The 19,189-nt window shown below is 40.4% G+C and overlaps 1 protein-coding gene and 1 pseudogene across 1 annotated transcript in view; both read right to left on the bottom strand.

Annotated features, from left to right (window-relative positions):
* TRPM6 (transient receptor potential cation channel subfamily M member 6) overlaps window positions 1–19,189 on the bottom strand; it is a 195,589-nt gene that overhangs the window by 166,916 nt on the left and 9,484 nt on the right. The window lies entirely within an intron of this gene.
* Window positions 783–18,841, bottom strand: LOC100659803 (translationally-controlled tumor protein-like; annotated as a pseudogene).

Raw genomic sequence — 19,189 nt, 5'->3', positions numbered from 1 at the left:
GGAGATGACCAGCTAACTTTTCAGCTGAGAAAATGGGTGTGATAAACTTTTTTTTTTTTTTTTAATGTATGAAGACCTTAATGAGTCCTAATAACTAGAGGTCACTAAGGAGTATTTTTAATACGTGCATTATTCTCCTGGAGCAAATTGTTTCAAGCTTGGATTTGGATATGGTTTTGGTTTCCTTTCTTAGAGGAGAATGAAGGTTGCTGGGGGTTTTGCACAGTAATACTTCCTGGCCTCTCTGTTTAGCCCAGGAAAAATTATTTCTTGCACCGAGAAGAGAAAACCACACCATAGGGAATCTTCTTGTCCAACCCGTCACTACTCTAGCATATTACTATCTCTCCTTCGTGGCCCTCACTTGGGTCACCACTACTTTCCTTTCAGGGGCAAAAAGGGAGCAAAATAAACACAGTGGTATTCTGAAAGAAATAGAAATTATGACAGGCCTAGAGGGTGTTCCACAAGTGGGGGTAGTTTAAAGAGATGTATATATGTACACATATACATACATATATTCAGACAAGGGTGCATTGCAATTAATGAAGGATGAAATTCAGCTCTCCCAATCCATTCCTTTGTAACTGTTTGTTTTCAGACTGTCTTAGTTATCTAGGGCTGCTATAACAGAAATACCAGAAGTGGATGGCTTTAACAAACAGAAATTTATTTTCTCACAGTCTAGTAGGCTAGAAGTCTAAATTCAGCACATCACCTCCAGGGGAAGGCTTTCTCTCTCTATCAGCTCTGGAGGAAGGTCCTTGTCATCTAACGTTTCCTGGACTAGGAGCTTCTTCGCTCAGGAACCCCAGGTCCAAAAGACGCGCTCTGCTCCCAGTGCTTCTTTCTTGGTAGTATGAGGTTCTCAACTCTCTGCTTGCTTCCCTTTCCTTTTATCTCTTGTGTCATGGATTGAATTGTGCCCCCCAAAAATATGTGTCAACATGATTCCCAGTATTGTGTGGTTGTCCTCCATTTTGTGATTTTCCTGTGTGCTATTATCTCTGCCTGTGGTTAAAGAGGATTAGGGTGGGATATAACACCCTTGCTCAGGTCACATCCCTGGTCCAACGAAAAGGAAGTTTCCCTGGGGTGTGGCCTGTACCACCTTTTATCTTATAAGACATAAAAGGAAAGGGAAGTAGAGAGTTGGGAACCTTATACCACCAAGAAAGCAGTGCCAGGAGCAGAGCATGTCCTTTGGACCCAGGGTTCCTGCTTGGAGAAGTTCCTAATCCAGGGGAAGATTGATGACAAGGACCTTCCTCCAGAGCTGACGGAGAGAGAAGGCCTTTCCCTGGAGCTGACACTCTGAATTTGGACTTCTAGTTTACTAGGCTGTGAGAGAATAAACTTAAATTTGTTAAAGCCATCCACTTATGGTATTTCTGTTATAGCAGCGCTAGATAACTAAGACGACTTGTAAGATAAAAGGTGGTACAGGTCATACCTCAGGGAAACGCCCTTTACATTGGATCAGGGATGTGACCTGAGCAAGGGTGCTGCATCCCACCCTAATCCTTTTTAACCACAGGCAGAGATTATGATTTGTAAAACACAGGAAAATCAGAAAATGGAAGACAACCACTTAATGCTGGGAATCATGGCCTAACCAAGTTGACACATATTTTGGGGGGACACAATTCAATCCATGACACTCTACCGTTTGGTCCCCCAAAATTCATGCCCTTGCCACATGTAAGATACATTCACCCGATCATATCATAGCAAAAGTCTTAAATCAACTCCAAGTCCAAAAGACACGCTCTGCTCCTGGCGCTTCTTTCTTGGTGGTATGAGGTCCCCAACTCTCTGCTTGCTTCCCTTTCCTTTTATCTCTTGTAAGATAAAAGGTGGTACAGGCTACATCCCAGGAAAATTTGTTTGCATTGGATCAGAGATGTGACCTGAGCAAGGGTCAGCCCTTAGAATCATGAGAAATAATAAATTGATGCTTTTTTTAAGTCACTAAGTTTGGGGTTATGTGTTGTGCAGCAATAGATAAATTAAAAAGTTAATGTATTATCTTTTTCTTCGTTTTTTTTCCTCAAACTCTGTGAGAGTTAACTGAAAGTCAGAAATTCTCATTGAGAGCATCAACAGTCACACAGCTATTAAGATGTGAACCCAGCAAATATTTGAACACAGGTCTGTATAGCTGTAAAGGTTCTCGTGCCCCCAATCTAACGGTTGGCCACTTTGGAAGGCAAACCTGACAACTGTGCCCCCCGCAGGTGGAAAACCAGACAGAACACTCTCTCTGGACAAAACCAAGCTCTCATGACCAAAAATCAAGACAGAAGAAGAACCTCCTCCGGTTTTATAGATGACTCACAGCAACATTCATCCAGGTGGATGCCAGTTCGGTGAGAATCACAAACTCACCAGTCTGTAAGGCCAGCTAGAAGAACAGGCGTATAAAGCCTACGCCTGTGTTTTACCCTGTGATTCTCCTTCTTATTACAAGCAACACTTTTGAACAGCACAACACAAAACAGTAATACAAAAGATAGTAAACAAATATGAAAAAAAAGACAAAGCAAATGGGAACCCAGTTTCCCAAAGTGGCTATTGCAAATTCAAACCATCCTTGGTAGAGTCAAACCACTTCCAAGAATATACAATATGCAGCTCTGGAGTGAGAAGACATGCAAGAAGCAGAGGTTTTAGGAGGGGAGGAGAAGATTTAGAAGAGGGGGGTCCCTGCTTAGAATCCCTAAGATGACAGTATGTAAACTGGGGTCCCTGTTAAACAGCTGTCTGAAGGCACAGGAATTCATGTACCTTATCCCAAACAGAACAAAAGGGTGACTTACCAATATGTCAGGGCCCAACTCCGTGACTTTCAGGTTCACCCTAAGCTGCTCCCCCATTAACATTCCATTGGTCAAAACGCAATGGATACAATGTCCTCCCTAGAGGGTGAGCCACAGTTGTTTATTCACAGAACAAGTGCTCTAGTGGGCTATAGAATTGGACTTCTCCATTTCAGGTGTGAAAACTGAGAGATGGAAAGGGTTAAGTGAACTTTAACCAGAAGGAATCAACTCTTTGATCCCTTCACTCCTGATTCATGTCTCTAGCAATTTTTCCCAACTTTTTATTTTGAAATCAGCATAACCTCACAGGAATTTACAGAAATAATACATACAGTCCATTGAACTAAAATGCAAGTCTTTTAAAATATTGTAATATTCTTCTTGAAATACTCTTTACATTATCAATGTGTGCCATGAATGAGAGAAAGAAGAAATTATCACTTATTGGGCATTCACTTTGTGCCAGGTACTTTGCTAAATGTCTTATTTTGTGTGTGTGTGAGTTTAAATGCATTTTAGTTTTAGGCATCCTACACATTTTTTTTCCTTAAAAATGAAAGCCTCCACTCCAATTAAATTAAGGTCAAAATAAAGAAAGCTGGACAAATGGAAACAAGGAACCGAAGGTCAAGAAGGGGAGAGTGTTGACACATGACATGTCACAGGATTAGCAACTGTCATGGATTGAATTATGTCCCCCAAAAAATGTGTGTATCAATCTGGCTGGGCATGATTTCCAGTATTGCGTGGTTGTCCTCCATTTTGTGATTGTAATTTTATGTTAAAGAGGATTAGGGTGGGATTGTAACACCCTTACCCAGGTCACAACCCTGATCCAATGTAAAGGGAGTTTCCCTGTGGTATGTCCTTTACCCCTTTTTCTTTCTCAAGAGATAAAAAGGAAAGGGAAGCGAGCAAAGAGGGGGACATTATACCCCAAAGAAAGCAGTGCCAGGAGCAGAGCGAGTCCTTTGGACCTGGGTCCCTGTGCAGAGAAGCTCCTAGTCCAGGGGCACATTGACGAGAAGACCGACAGAGAGAGAGACTTCCCCTGGAGCTGACACCTTGAATTTGGACTTTTAGCCTACTTTACTGTGAAGAAGTAAATTTCTCTTTGTTAAAGCCATCCACTTGTGGTATTTCTGTTATAGCAGCACTACGTAACAAGACAGCAACCAATGTCACAAAACAAGATGTGTGTTGTTTAATGAGAAACTAATTTGTCCTGTAAACCTTCACCTAAAGCACAATAGAAGTAATTAATTAAGGTCAAAATAAATGAAGAGCTCAAGATGACACCAGTCCCGTTTGCCTAAATCTTGTTGGTGTGTGGATGAAAAGCAGCAGCTAGTTAGGGTGACAGGTAATACATCCCAAGTAATGGCCGAATTTGTTAACATTTCTCCATTTCTAAACCATCCTTAAAAAAAATCCTATATGAGATCACACCATCCTCACAGTATTCCAGCAGAACAACCACACCACCTGGATTCATGTTTTCACCAATAAAGAACTGGTACTTTTCGAAATTATCAAGGATGTGTTTGATTTGTTCTGTAGTGCCCATCATAGAAGATTTTACCTCTCTTTCTGATCTCTCTTCTTCAAGTTTGCCTTGATTGATTTCATGTAATCTTTGGTGCACTTTTTGTTGATTTCTTTTGTGAAGCTGATTTCCTGCAAGTGATAATTCATAACTGGTGTTGACCAATGATTGCTATGCTCTGGGTACCTTCACCCTCGTGACATTCAATGGAGGCATTTCCACCAAGGAGGGAGTTACCAAAGTTACCATCTGTCCTGCAGATCTATCTTCCCCTTCACATCCAGGCAGAGCCTTTCTCCATCTCCCAGGTCTTGTAAATGTTGGCGAACTTTCATCTCATCTCATCCCATCCCATCCCATTCCATCCCATCCCATCCCATCCCATCCCATCTCATCTCATCTCATCTCATCTAGATGTGCTCAAGATCAAGTTTGGAGCTCAAAGCAAGCATGAAGAAGCTGGAATGACACAAGGCGGGGTGGGCAGAGGAGTGGATAGAAAAGCCTAAATGTCTTATTTTTATTGAGCACATTATTCTCACCCATTTTATAAGAAAAACTGAGTTTTAGAAAAGTCAAATGCTTGCCCAGGGTCACAGAGTGGGTAAGTGGCAGAGGTCTGACTCCAAAGGCCCAGGGCCTTTCCTACACATAAATGTTCCTATCCAAAATAACCTAGACTCCTTTTATTAATGTGGTTTTATTTTGCTAGCTTTTCATTTTTTAAAACTTTACTTTAGTGAAAGCATTTCTAAACTTTTTTCTAACTGTCAGCACAATAAGATGTCTGCTGAGCAAAAGAACCTGTACCCTTCCAGAACTGATGGGATCTTTAGATTACATGGTTTTCTAAACAAATGCCATGTGGTTTACTTGATGGTATAGATACCCATGGATTTCTCTAATATACTTGAAGGTATAATAATTCAAACTTTTTTGAGAAAAAAATTAGGTAGATATTAAATTCAGAATTGGTTATTCAACCATAAAATCTATTAAGCCATTTTAGGTTCTGGTAAAATGGGGACTATTGTACTAATCTAAGAATAAAACGTTGTCTGCCATTAAAGACGTCATAACCCTGTGACCCAGGGAGAACACATCTAGAACTTGCCAAAACACAAAAACCTATATATTATATGATGCAAATTTATGTAATAAGATATTTGTATCAAAATTACGCCATATAATAACTTAGAAATGAACTTAAAGTCTATCATTAGGGGAGTAATTAAGGAAATTATTAGACAGACAATTATGTAGTTGTTAGCACAATGAGGATAATGCAAAGCAAAAATAAACAAGTAAATAAAGGAGCTGGAATACTGTACTGTATGAGTACAACTACACCAAAACACTATGTTGAAAAAATGTTTTAAAGAAATGTTTTCCTCTTTTTGTTTTTTTCCTAGTGTTGTGTAATATGATCCTATTATTTTAGAATTTTTTTAATTAATTAGAATCTCACTTATCTTGGGATGACTTAGATGAATAGCTGAAATTTCCATATTCCACTTTTTCTGCTCATTTGTTCTTCCTGAATAAAACGTGTACATCACAGTCCCACTCTTTGAGCCAAAAGTTTAGCACCAGTGCTTTTTTTTTTTTTTAATGTTTTATGATTAATGTATTGCATTGAATAGCCTGATGCTTCTTAACCATGCAGTTTAGATAACTTTGTTTTGGTTATAGCAGTTTAAGGAGTCCCCGGTTAGTACAACAGGTTAAACATTCAGCTACTAACTGAGAAGTTGACAATTTGAATCCATCCAGAGGCACCTGGGAAGAAAAGCCTGGTGATCTACTTTTGAAATATGATCCATTGAAAACCCTGTAGAGCACAGTTCTACTCTGACACACCTGGGGTCACTATCAGAATTGACCGACAGCAACTGGATTATAGCTGTGTAACTGAACACACACCAACGATGCCAGTCTCCTCTTTGTCAAGGAGATATGTGTACTAGTTTGTCTACACTTATGAAGAGCAAGATAAATGAAGAAAGAGCAAAAACATAAGAGTGAGAGTAATTCTATGTGCATTTCATCACGGAATCTATTATCATAATGAATGAAGTTGCACATTGACCTTTCCCAGTAGGGGCACAAAGACATAGCCTGCATTTTCATAAGCACATGAAGGCCTGATGATTCTATGTCTAGGCCCCAAAGCAGAGTATACATTCCTCTTCCTGACTCTTCGTCTGCATACTGTTTTGTAAGCACATATGACCCATTTTGTATGCAATTTCTTGAACATGTCCAAAAACTTTTGCCACTATAAGCGCCTTGAACTAACTCCAGATCCTTCCTCCGATGGAGCTCCGAATTCACGGCATTTATTATTCTATGAATCATAAAATCCCTGTGGAACTAGGAGGAGGAAAAAAATAGCTTTAATTTCTAAGTAAAGAAAGTCAGGTCTCATAGCAGATAGAATTATCAACTAATGTGCTAAATCTATGTGGCACCTCCTAGACATGACATTCCAGGCTCCACTACGCTCTCGTCAGCTGCCAGTGTCCAATCTTTATTGCCCAGGCCCCTCCCGGAAAGAGGAATCCTGAAAGACTAACAATCTCCCAAATGAAAAGGGTCTACTTCTCTAATGACCCTCCATCTTGTTTACTCTTGCCTACTCATCTTAACTCATTAAAGCCTGCCACAGAACTGCCTCGTGATCATGCAAGTGTAAATAGGAAGACAGTGCCCACTAACTGCCCAGTTTTAACATCTTTTCTCCTGTGGTGCTCCTGTCAGTTTTCTACCATCCTTCCCTACCGGTTAGGTTGATGGAAATTCTCCTGAGTCCCATCTTTTAGCTAGTGGCACCGTAACTTTCTGTTTGTCCAAAAGAGACCCAGTTTATGTCTCTTGCATACACCTAATTATTCATAGCACCCTATTTTATTCTCACCACTACCGGTCCATCTGTTTGTCATGCTGTGATGGCTTGTGGGTTGCAATGATGCTGGAAGCTATGCCACCAATATTTCAAATGCGAGCAGGGTCACCCATGGTGGACAGATTTCGGCAGACTTTCCAGACTAAGACAGAAGAGGGAAAAAGGCCTAGTGACCTACTTCCAAAAATTAGCTAGTGAAAACCCTATGGATCACAACAGAATATGGTCAGATATAGTGCTGAAAGATGAATCCCCTAGGTTGGAAGGCATTACACAAAAATGGACTCAAACGTGAAGATGACGCAAGCCCGGCAACATTTTGTTCTGTTATACATGAGGTCACCATGAGTCAGTGATTAATAATAACAACACTTTACTCCCAAAATATCATGATTACATAGTCATCCTACATGTCATGTCACCCCCACCCTTTCCTACACCCACTCAGCCATGAGGCTCTTCACAATTACGGCACTCTCTCTGAATACTGTAGACTTCCCTTGGTGCAATCGCAGAAGGGATATTCACTTAAATCTTTTCATCGATTTTTGTTTTGTTTTTACTAGATTTCATGCCCTGAAGAAAGGAACTACTTCTTTTTTGTTTTGGTAACACCCAACATTTACATGGGCCAGCCTGCAAAAACGTTTATTCAAGCAAATAACATACAAGTAGCAGCCTTATTCTCTTATATTCTTTAATACAGCATCATACATGCTCCAAATCACCCTCTCTCACTTTAAAAGTATCAGGAAATAGCCAGACGCAAATTGCTAAGCATCTAAATTCTCTGGGACTCAGTGTTCCTTATTTTAAAAAAGCACGAAGAATAAGCAAGCTGAAGCATTCCTTAGCTTTTATGTCATTAGCATGCTTACGCCAGCATGATTATATCTACCAGGAGAAACAGGAAATATGTAATAGTATCATATTTACCTAAAATACAGTGAAACCTGTGAGAGCCAGAACTCAATGAGACTGCCTTGGTTTTCGCTGTCTCACAAGTTTTTCACCTTTGACAGGGTGCCGTCTTACCACTTTTCTATCACTCATTTTAGTGGAGAATATTTGCGTTTTCCTTCTCTGATAGGTTTCCACCTTACACAGGTTCCAGCTTTCGCGGGTTTTACCTTACAGGTTGTCCCCAACTTACAATGTATTCGAGTTATGATGAACAACACTTAACAAATGTCTTTTCTTTAATCTTATCGTTAGTAATATGTACTACGTACAATGCTGCAGTGTGTAATTTGTTGACGTTATCATTCTCAGATATAATGTTTGCAACCCCCAAGGACAAATAAAAATTGGATTTATAAAGATACTGCCAGTAAAAGGCAATAATAATAAAAACTAAAGAAAAAAAAAAAAAAGTATTCCACTTACATCAGAACTGACTTATGATGAAGCGGTCAGAACAGAACCCCGTGGTAAGACAGTCTACCTGTATTTTACAAAGTGGTAATTGCGTAGTGGAAATAAAAAACACAAGTCCTTGCTCATACCAGGTTAAGTTCAAGAACTAGGAGAGTTGGAATATGAGATTTTCTGTATACATTTTTCCAGAATGGTGATGTAAACCCAGGATTTAAAAGATTTGTGGCCAAGCAGGAATTGGGCTCTTTTCTCCGCTCTGGCAGGGTCTCTTCTGAAGGTGAGAATGGCAGCTTCCCACCCCGCTAGGAAACCTAAGAAAAGGATGCATCTTCCTTCTCAGTGTTAAGTACCTCTCTTCTGTTAAGTTTTGGAGTTCCTGGTTGGTGCAAATGGTTAATATGCTCGGCTGCTAACTGGAAGGTTGGCAGTTCAAGTCTACCTAGAGGTGCTTCAGAAGAAAGGCCTGGCAGTCTACTTTCAAAAACTCAGCCATTAAAAACCCTATGGAGTACAATTCTACTCTGACACTTGTGAGGTCACTATGAGTCAGGGCGGACAGGAAGGCAAATGATTTTTATGTTAAGTTTTGAATCTTCAGCCAAACAAACCAGGCCCTCATAGCAGGTGTGCATGCGTGTGTGTGTGCCCACACACACGTGTGTCTGTGTGAACACTAAAGTCTCTTACATGAGACTGCTGGACCTAGACACCACCTCACCTCTTACCTTAAAAAAAAAAAAGGAGCACACAATTCCACTTCCTCTCCTTATAACCATACTCAGGAACTGCTTCAAAAACTCGGATGCATCTCTTTTATTCTAGAAGCACTCTTATTTTTCTGAGTAGGGAATGGAGAATTCACCAAGGTACAAGGGAAAAAAGAATGAGAGAGAGAAAGAATATGAATCATCAGTAGTCCCACCACCTACAGATAACCACTATCATTATTTTGGTGTATTTCCCTCTAGAAGCTCTCTTTAGTATTTAACTACCCAGTTCTCATCGGCTGCCTGTCCTATACTCCCTATGTTATCTCCTGCAAGAACTGCTAGTAAAATGGGTGACTACCTGAATTAGGCAAGTTTTTTTTTTTTTTACCTTGGGGAATTAATAGTATCAAAAAAGGGGGAGGGGGAGTTCTTTCAGTATTACTCACCGTATATAGCAGCTATTAAGAGTCTATCAGACATAGCATAGAGCCCCCAAGCCGAAATCCTCCTCTTCTCACCCCCTAGAGCCCTTCTTCTTCTTTGCCAGCCCTACCACCACCATGTCTAACAATTTCAAACAATGTACAGACATTAGTTACACTATGAGATACATAGGTCTGGAGATAGGCCAGGGAATCCATAACCTATGTACCACAGTTTCCACAGGAAAGTCTGTTCTGGCTTCCAAGCAAGTTATTAACAAACTAGCTTAGAGAAAACAAATTATTTCTAGGAGGGATACTGTCGAGATTATCAAAATAATAGAACAGGAGTACTTGGGTGATATTTGCGAAGAGGCAGCAACAAGCCGACCCCTGGTGAGGAAAGTAATGTGGTAAATTTACCCAGGATTTTTTTTTTTTTTTTTTATGTAGTGGCAGGAAATCCTGGTGGCGTAGTGGCTAAGTGCTATGGCTGTTAACCAAAGGGTCAGCAGCTTGAATCTGCCAGGCGCTCCTTGGAAACTCTACAGGGCAGTTCTACTCTGTCCTATAGGGTCGCTATGAGTCGGAATCAACTCAACGGCAGCAGGTTTTTTTTAAATACACAGTGGCTAAGAGTTGGAAGAATCATAGAAGAGAATACTTCGAGTGGCTTCTCGCTGTGAGGCTTTGCTTTTTCTCTGATCTTTCTTTAGTTTGGTTCTTAGTGGTGGTAGAAATGGTTAACACGCTCAGCTGCTAAACAAAAAGTTGGCGGTTAGAGTCCATCCAGAGGAGCCTTAGAACAAAGTCCTGGTGATTTACTTCCAAAAAATCAGCCATCGAAAATCCTATGGAGCACAGTTACACTCTGACACACACGAGGTCACCATGAACATCAGAATCAACTCAATGGCAACTGAGGAGTTGGCTGGTTTTCACCAGTTTATACTCTTTCCTTTTGTCTGTTGAATTTGATTATCAAAACTCAACTTCACGCTAATGTGTTCGTGCAATGCTGGTGAAATATGCGTAAAATATGTACATTGTGCCAATATCAATGTCCTAGCTTTGATATTGTGCTATAGTTACATAAGAGGTACCACTGGGGAAGCTGGATGTGAGCACATGAGAACTCTCTGTAGTATTTTTGCTGCATCCTGTGAGTCTGTAACTATTGCAAAAGAAAAAGAAAAACTCAGCTCCAGAACTTTCTGCAGCATAGAGTCTTGCCTGACAACCAGATTGGCCTCTTCTTTCAACTGCTTTTGACTTATTGTCCCTTCATATACTTTCCACACTGCATCTTGCCAGTTTTTTAGTTATCATCTTGCCACATCATTTAGCATGCATGTGTATTTATATGTATGGCACAGAGTTATAAATGTTTTACATACACTGTGGCTTTTGTGTCACCAAATCACAAGGCATATATAATACCACCTTGATTACCAGCTGTTTCGTATGTGTATATAGCTTGCATTCCCAGCAAGACTGTAAACTCTTTGTCTTGGTTATCCAGTGCTGCTATAACAGAAATACCACAAATAGATGGCTTTAACAAAGAGAAATTTATTCTTTCACATTCTAAGTGGCTAGAAGTCTGATTTAAGGGCACCAGCTCAAGGAGAAGGCTTTTTCTGTCTGTCAGCTCTAGGGGAAGGTCCTTGTCACCCATCTTCTCCTGCTCTAGGAGTTTCTCAGCACAGGGACCCTGGGTCCAAAGGAAATACTCCCCTCCTGCTTCTTTATTCTTGGTGGCATGAGGTACCCCTGTCTCTCTGCTCACATCTCTCTTTTATATTTCAAAAGAGATTGACTCAAGATAAAACCAAATCTTATAGATTGAGTACTGCCTTGTTAACATAACTGCCTCCAATCCTGCCTTATTAACATCGCAGAGGTAGGATTTACAACACGTAGGAAAATCATATCAGATGACAAAATGGTGAACAATCACACAATACTGGGAATCATAGCCTAGCCAAGTTCACACACATTTTGAGGAGACACAATTCAATCCATAACACTCTCTCTGCCTTTGTACTGTCTTTGTCGGTACCCAATGGCACTGAGTATTGCTAACTCCGTGGTAAGCCAGTTACTATCGAATTGACTCCAATTCACGGTGACTCCATGTGTGTCAGAGTAGGGTTGTCGATGACTGATTTTTTTGAAATAGGTTACCAGGCCTTTCTTCTGAGGTGCTTCTGGATGAACTCAAACCATTGGCCTTTTCTTTGGTTAGCAGTTGAGTGCATTAACTGTTTGCACCACTCAGGGACTCTAACTCTATGGTAAACCAAAAGCCAAACCAGTTGCTGTCGAGTCAATGCCAAATCATGGTGACCCCATGTTGAAGTATTTGATAACTACTACTTAACCAAATCCAAACAAACCCATTGCCATTGATTTGATTCCAACTCATAGTGACCCTACAAGACAGAGTGGAACTGCCCCATAGGGTTTCCAGTGAGCGGTTGGTGGATTCGAACTGCTGACCTTTTGGTTATTAGCTGTAGCTCTTAACCACTGCACCACCAGGGCTCCAAATACTACTTAAGAGACTGTAAAGTGTTAAAGGAAGTAAAGAGATAGTTAAAACACTTGACCAAACAAAAATTTTTAACATAATATTATCTGACGCCTAGAAAACATTTAACCAAAAACCCAGTGCCGTCCAGTCAATTCCGACTCATAGCGACCCTATAGGACAGAGTAGAACTGCCCCATAGAGTTTCCAAGGAGTGCCTGGCGGATTCGAACTGCCGACGCTTTGGTTAGCAGCTGTAGCAGTTAACCACTACACCACCAGGGTTTCTAGAAAACATTTACTAACCCAAAATTAGAATTTAAAGGCTGTGGATTTCTGTAAACCTGTCTCCTTTAAGCCAAATTATCATCATAAACAGACCGTGATCAACTAAGAAGCACAAAGGTTAGTCACCTGTGTGTTGTTTTAACACTTGCCATAAAATCTCTCTGCTAAGTTCATAGAGGGAAGTGCTGAAAAAGCACTTAGCTAACTCTGCAAGCCGCCCTTCCCCCCTGGTGATCTTGTCTGAATCAAAGAGTGAGCAGGTTTGTTTAGGCTGAAAGTTCAGGTGAGAAAAAGAATGTATACATTTTGAACTTCATGAGAAATATGCACCTTCAAAATCAATATGAATGATATCTGCACATTAAGAAATTAGAAATATATCCACTGACTTAATTGAGTATATCCTTAGAATATTTAAACTGCTATTTGTTGTTCTTGTTAGCCACACTCAGGTAGATTCCTACTCATAGCGACCCCATGTGTGCAAAGTAGAACTGCATTCCATAGGGTTTTCGACGCTGTGACCTTCAGAAGCAAATCACCAGGCCTGTCTTCTGAGGCGCCTCTGGGTGGGTTTGAACCTCCAACCTTTCAGCTAGTACTCCAGTGCTTAACTGTTTGTGCCAACTGCTATTTACAGGTTAAAATATGTTGATTATAGCCTAGAAATATGGACTGATTTTGTAATTTTTGTGCAATTTTGCCCTATGTGGTAGAGAAAAATCTCTGAAATAAAATATTTAGTGAAATAAGCAAAGGGCAGAACATGTGCCTGGTATTCTATCATTTATGCTTTTAAAAAGGGAGAGGGAATTTATATATATATATATATATATATATATATATGCATGTATGTATCTACATACGTACATGTGTGTTTTAATATGCACGGGGTCTCTCTGGACAGATACACAAGAAACAGGTAACAGTGGCTATCTCTGCAGAAAATTTGAGACTGGCAGATGGGTTGGGAGGAAGACTAACTTTTCATTGTCTGTTTCCACTTCTACATATTTTACCACATTCATGTATTATCATCAGAAATAACCGTCTTTCACATCTTTAACTATAAAATAAAATACAGAGACAGAAACCACGCAAAGCAAATGAATGTCTTAGGGATTTATTAGAGTGATTGCCCCTGTCACCACTTACTAAGTCAAGAAATAGAAATTTGTCAGCCATTCAAACCCCTCCACACGCTCCACCTCAGTCATAGCCCTGTCCCTCCCTCCAGGAAGAATCACTATCCTGACTTTTATAATAATCTTTTTCTTCCACTCTCCTGACTTTAACCATTTCATTTTTTTTAGTCAACCAAGTTATTTATCCCCAGCTGCTGTAGTCAATCTTTTATGTCTTTTTTAATCTACAGGGCCCTCCTCCATCCCTTTCTTTACTTAGAATTTTCTGTTGAGTAATCCAGGCCATTTGACCTATACTTTCCACCAGTCTGAATTTTGCTGACTGCATACTCATGGTATAGTTTAACATCTTCCTCTGACCTCTTTTCCTGCAAACTGACAGCTGAAGATAGAGGCTTGATCAGATTGCGGTTCAGTCCCTTTGGCAAGATCTAAGTGATGGTGTGTTCTTTCATCAGGAGTCGTGTAATTGTTTTTGTTCTTCATTGTCAGCAATTTCTTAGATTATTTTATTTGTGCTGCTGTTGTCGAAAATATACACAGCAGAACATACACCAATTCAACAACTTCTACATCTACAATTCAGTGACATCGATTATATTCTTCTAGTTGTGCAACCATTCTCACCCTCTTCTTCTGGGTTGTTCCTCCCCCATGAACATAAATGCACTGCCCCCCCAAACAAAGGTCCTATGTAATCTTTTAAGTTGCTGCTGTCAGTTTGATCCCATATAGATAGTTCTTTAAAAAAGCACAATGCTCAAGGCAGATAGCAAAATTTGATGTTCAATTTTTATATCCATTAATTACTGGCAGTTATAATAAAATTCCGACCCTATTATTTCATTTTTACTTACTAGCTGAGGTAATTTTGTAAGCAAAAACATTCTCTTATCTACTATTGGGTTGCCCGATGCTATAGTCTGTGTAGGAAAAACTTGATTATTTCCTCAGTTTTCAAAATAATGTATTAGTTCCCTGTCATCCTCAGAAGGAGCCTAACTAGTTTGGTTTATTTTTGTTTTTGTATTTTTTAATATTATTGTGAACTCAAAGATTTAAGCATATTGGATAGGTTTCAGACTATGGGAACCAGCCTCCAAGATGGTGCCTAATGTTCCCTGCCTTCTGGTATTCACACCCTTCTATAGTCCCTTCCCACATTGTACCAGAGTTGGTCTGTGTGAACAACAGGATACTGCAGAAGTAATGGTATGTCACTTCTGAGATTAGGTTATAAAAGATTGCAGCTTCCGTCTTGGGCACTCTCTCATTGTTCTCAATCTCTTTGTCATGGATTGAATTGTGTTCCCCCAAAATATCTGTCAACTTGGCTAGGTCATGATCCCTAGTATTGTATGATCATCTACAATTTTGTCATCTGGTATGATTTCCCTATGTGTTGTAAATCGTACCTCTATGATGTAATGAGATGGATGAGATTTACAATATTAAATAGAGATATAAAAGAGAGAAGCAAGCAGAGAGACATGGGGAACCTCATACCACTAAGAAAGCAGTGCCTGGAGCAGAGTGCATCCTTTGGACCTGAGGTTCCTGCACTGAGATGCTCCCAGATCAAGGGAAGACTGATGTATGACAAGGACCTTCCTCCAGAGCTGACAGTGACAGAAAGCCTTCCCCTGGTGCTGGAGACCTGAATTCGAACTTCTAGCCTACTGGACTGTGAGAGAATAAACTTCCCTCTGTTAAAGTCATCCACTTGTAATATTTCTGTTACAGCAGCATTAGATGACTGAGACACACTCTCTCTCTTTTTCTCTCTCCTTCCCTCTATCTCTCTCCTTTTCTCTCTCTCTGTCTTTCTCTCCCTCTCTCATAAGTCACTCTAGATAAGCTATTGTTGTAAGCAGCCCTGTGGAGAGGCCCACATGGTGAGGAACTGAAACCTCCTGACAACAGCTACATGAGTGAGCTTGGAAGCAAATCTTTCAGACCCAGATTCAGATGAATGTAGCCCCAGCTAAAAGCCTGACTGCAATCTTGTGAGAGACCCTGAAACAGAACTACAGAGCTAATCTAATCCAAATTCCTGACACTCAGGAACTGTGTAATATAATAATGTTTGTGGCTTTAGGTTCCTAAATTTTGAAGTAATTTGCAATAGGTAATGAATACACAATCTACTATAATTCTTATCATTATTGAAACTCAATCTGCCCCATCTTCAGCCAGTGGGAGCCTCTTGACATTGTTTCCCGAGTCCTTTGTCCTTTTAAAATAATCCTTGTAGTCTTTGATAGCTTCCTTACTATCTACTATGTCACGATATCCCAGGAATTTCTTATAAATTCCTTGGTTCAAACCTGGAATCAGCTATCTCTCCAAGAAGCCCTGGTTTATTTTATTATTTTACTGGAAAATAGTCTTGAAAAAATCTGGGTGCCACAGGTGCTTATAATGTGTTGGCCATTATTTTTACACCTTTTCAGTACAGAGATAAAATGCCTTGTGAGTTCATAGTTAAATTCCCAATTCTAATTATGAACTAAAGATTTTTATTTAACTTCTTTTATATTAAATCTGTATTTTTTCCAACCACACCAAGAATCCTGGTACTCAAGAACAGAGAAGATGAGGAATTCAATATCTGTTCATTATTCTGAATTCATATCTGAATTTATTGTATTCCACAAACACATGCAACCATCTCAGAATAACAATTCTAATACTACCACCAACAATTATGATTTCTAAAGAGTTTGAAAAAATTTTTGCATATGCTGTCATAATTCTCTCCCTTGGAATCAGGATTATTCCCAAATAATTTTAATATGGAGCAGAGTTTGAGAAGCACTGCTCTAGGCCAGGATTCTGGCTTCAATCAATTCAGGTAATCTCCTCCCTCCATCTTCCCATCTGTCTCCTTCTTAACAATTGCTATCTGCACGTACATCTTTAGGGAGTTAGAGTTGAATGAGTTCTTGCATATACAACTTTTGTTGTTGTTGTGTGCCGTCCAGTAGGATTCTGACTCATGGTGACACTATATGACAGAGTAGAACTGCCATATAGTGTTTCCTAGGCTGAAAACTTTATAGGAGCAGATTGCCAGGACTTTTCTCCCATGGAGCAGCTGGTGGGTTCAAACCTCTAACCTTTCAGTTAGCAGCCCGGAGTTTAACCATTTTGCCACCAGGGCTTCTTATATGTAACTTATTCATATTTAAATACAGTAGAAATGAAGCGAATGAAATAATTATCTTCTTTTGTGTTTGACATTCATTACCTGACTACAAGACATCAATTCTTCTCTGTTAAGGCAACAGCCTTGATTTTTATTTGGGGATCCTCCCCTCACGACCCTCACTCTACTTGCTCTGCTTGAAGCTTTACCCTTGGCCCTAGAAACTCAAGAAACCAGCACATTCTCATCTCGGCCACAGCTGGTACCTGTCTACTCAGAGTGTCTCATGGTTTGGTTTACTCAGACTGCCTCGGCAAAGGTTTTCACTCTTCTCTGCTGAATTTGAATCTGAAAGAACATGGTTCCTGGAGATTCTGGTGGCTGTTTTATGATCTCGAGGAGAAAGCCTGTCTGAGAACAGAATAAGAGAGAGATAGATAGATAGGAGTCCTGCTGGCACAAACAGTTAAGTTCTTGGCTTTAACTGTAAAAGTTGGCAGTTGAAACCCACCCAACCACTCTACAGCTAAGACAGCCTTATAAGGCAGCTCTCCTCTGTCACATGAGACCACTATGAGGTGAAAATGAATTGACAGCACCTAACAACAAGGCAGATAGAGAAATCATTTTGAGCACAGTGTCTTCCTATTTCTCAAACCTAGTCCACTGTCAAATTGCTATTTGAGTCAATAAATGCCCCTTTTACTTCTGCCAGTTTTAGTTTTAGTCAGATATTCAGTCATTGGCAATCCAAAGAATCTCAGGTGAGAACAGAATCTAAAACTGATACAGTCTCCTACCATCCACCTTGGAACCAATTCTAACCACCAGCGTACACAGAGATTATATGCCATAGTCAAGCCCTAATTAATGTACTGAATACAAACATGTATTGAGTTCCTATCGTATACCATAGTTCTTGGTCTAGGGACAGGGGTTACAGTAGTACACCACCATTAAGACCTGCACAAATGTTTGCAGAAAGAATACCCAGCAACAAAATCACATTCCTACTATGTATGAGTGGAGACATACAGGGTCATAGGGTGCGGCCTGTATTCTCTCGTATTTACCTTCAAATTGGATATAAAAAGATAGTAGCAATCTGAAATGCTAGATGGACTCCTGAGGATGGACATCAAACCCAAGGTAAGAAGCCTAGAGAGAAAATCTTGAGTGAGCACAGCCTCCATAACCTTTTCATTTCTGTTGAACTAAAAATAGCTAGAAAAGACAGGGAAAGGGAAAGCATTGCAAAAAGTGAGAAAGAAAAGGAGGTAATTTGGAAGGAAGGGGGATTAGAGGCTTTTAAAGTTTTTCTAAATCATCTTTATAGTTTGAAAAGTAAGGTATTTTTGTGGATTGTATCTGCTTATAAATTACCCATGCTAATTTTTTAAAATGTAAATATTACAGAAATTGATGGGAAATTTGGCAACGATTGTAGGTGACGGTTGCACAAAGTAATTAATATAGGTGACATCTCTAAATTGCACACCTGAAAAATGTTGAATTGGCAAATGTTGTGTTATATATATTTTTACAATAATAAAAAAATTATACACTTCTGGCCATCATGGCACCATAGACAGAAGCACCACACTGTCCCTCCACAGCAAAGACCCGAAAAACTAGGTAAAACAGAGTCAAATGTCATTCCTGGAACCTGAAGTGTCAAAAGAAGAGATAAAGAACTCAGCCATCAGCTAACGCAGCACGGATCCACCATCTTGGACCCCTGTCAGGGATTGGCAAACAGGGAGTACGGGAATGCAGCTTCGAGCAACCCCCAGCAGGAGACAGAGCACCCAGTAACCAGCGATACACACTTTCCCACCCCCTATTCGTCCCCACTGCTGTACCTCTGAGCTTCCTGGCTGGCTGCAGTGGCTCGGGAGGCCAGGAAGTGCAGCAACCCTGCCACTTGGATTCGCCCCACCCACATCGGAGATCAGTGGACAGGGAGTAGGAGAAGGAGCTTCACGAAGCTCCCAGCAGGAGACAGTGCACCTGGTAACCAGTGATATATGCTTTCCTAACCCCCTTCCTCCCAACACCCCCCTCCTCTGCTTCCCTCCGGCTGTAGTCTCTTGGCCTGAAGAAAACTGCTTTGGCCTCAGGCTGCTTAGATTTGCCCTGCCCACACTGGCCGGGACCCTGAGCTGGTGTGGGTTCTTTCCCTCTCTTTTGGTTTCTTCTGTGCTTCCTACCACCTCACCCTCCTTTTTCTGGAACACCTGGCTCCATGTGCCATCTTTGCTTCTTCCCGAAAGGCTGTGAAGCCACACTTAAC

Source organism: Loxodonta africana, chromosome 9, assembly GCF_030014295.1.
Source record: "Loxodonta africana isolate mLoxAfr1 chromosome 9, mLoxAfr1.hap2, whole genome shotgun sequence".
Taxonomy (NCBI): Eukaryota; Metazoa; Chordata; class Mammalia; order Proboscidea; family Elephantidae; genus Loxodonta; species Loxodonta africana.
Note: the sequence above shows the minus strand (reverse complement) of the source record. Positions and strands in the feature narration are given on the sequence as shown.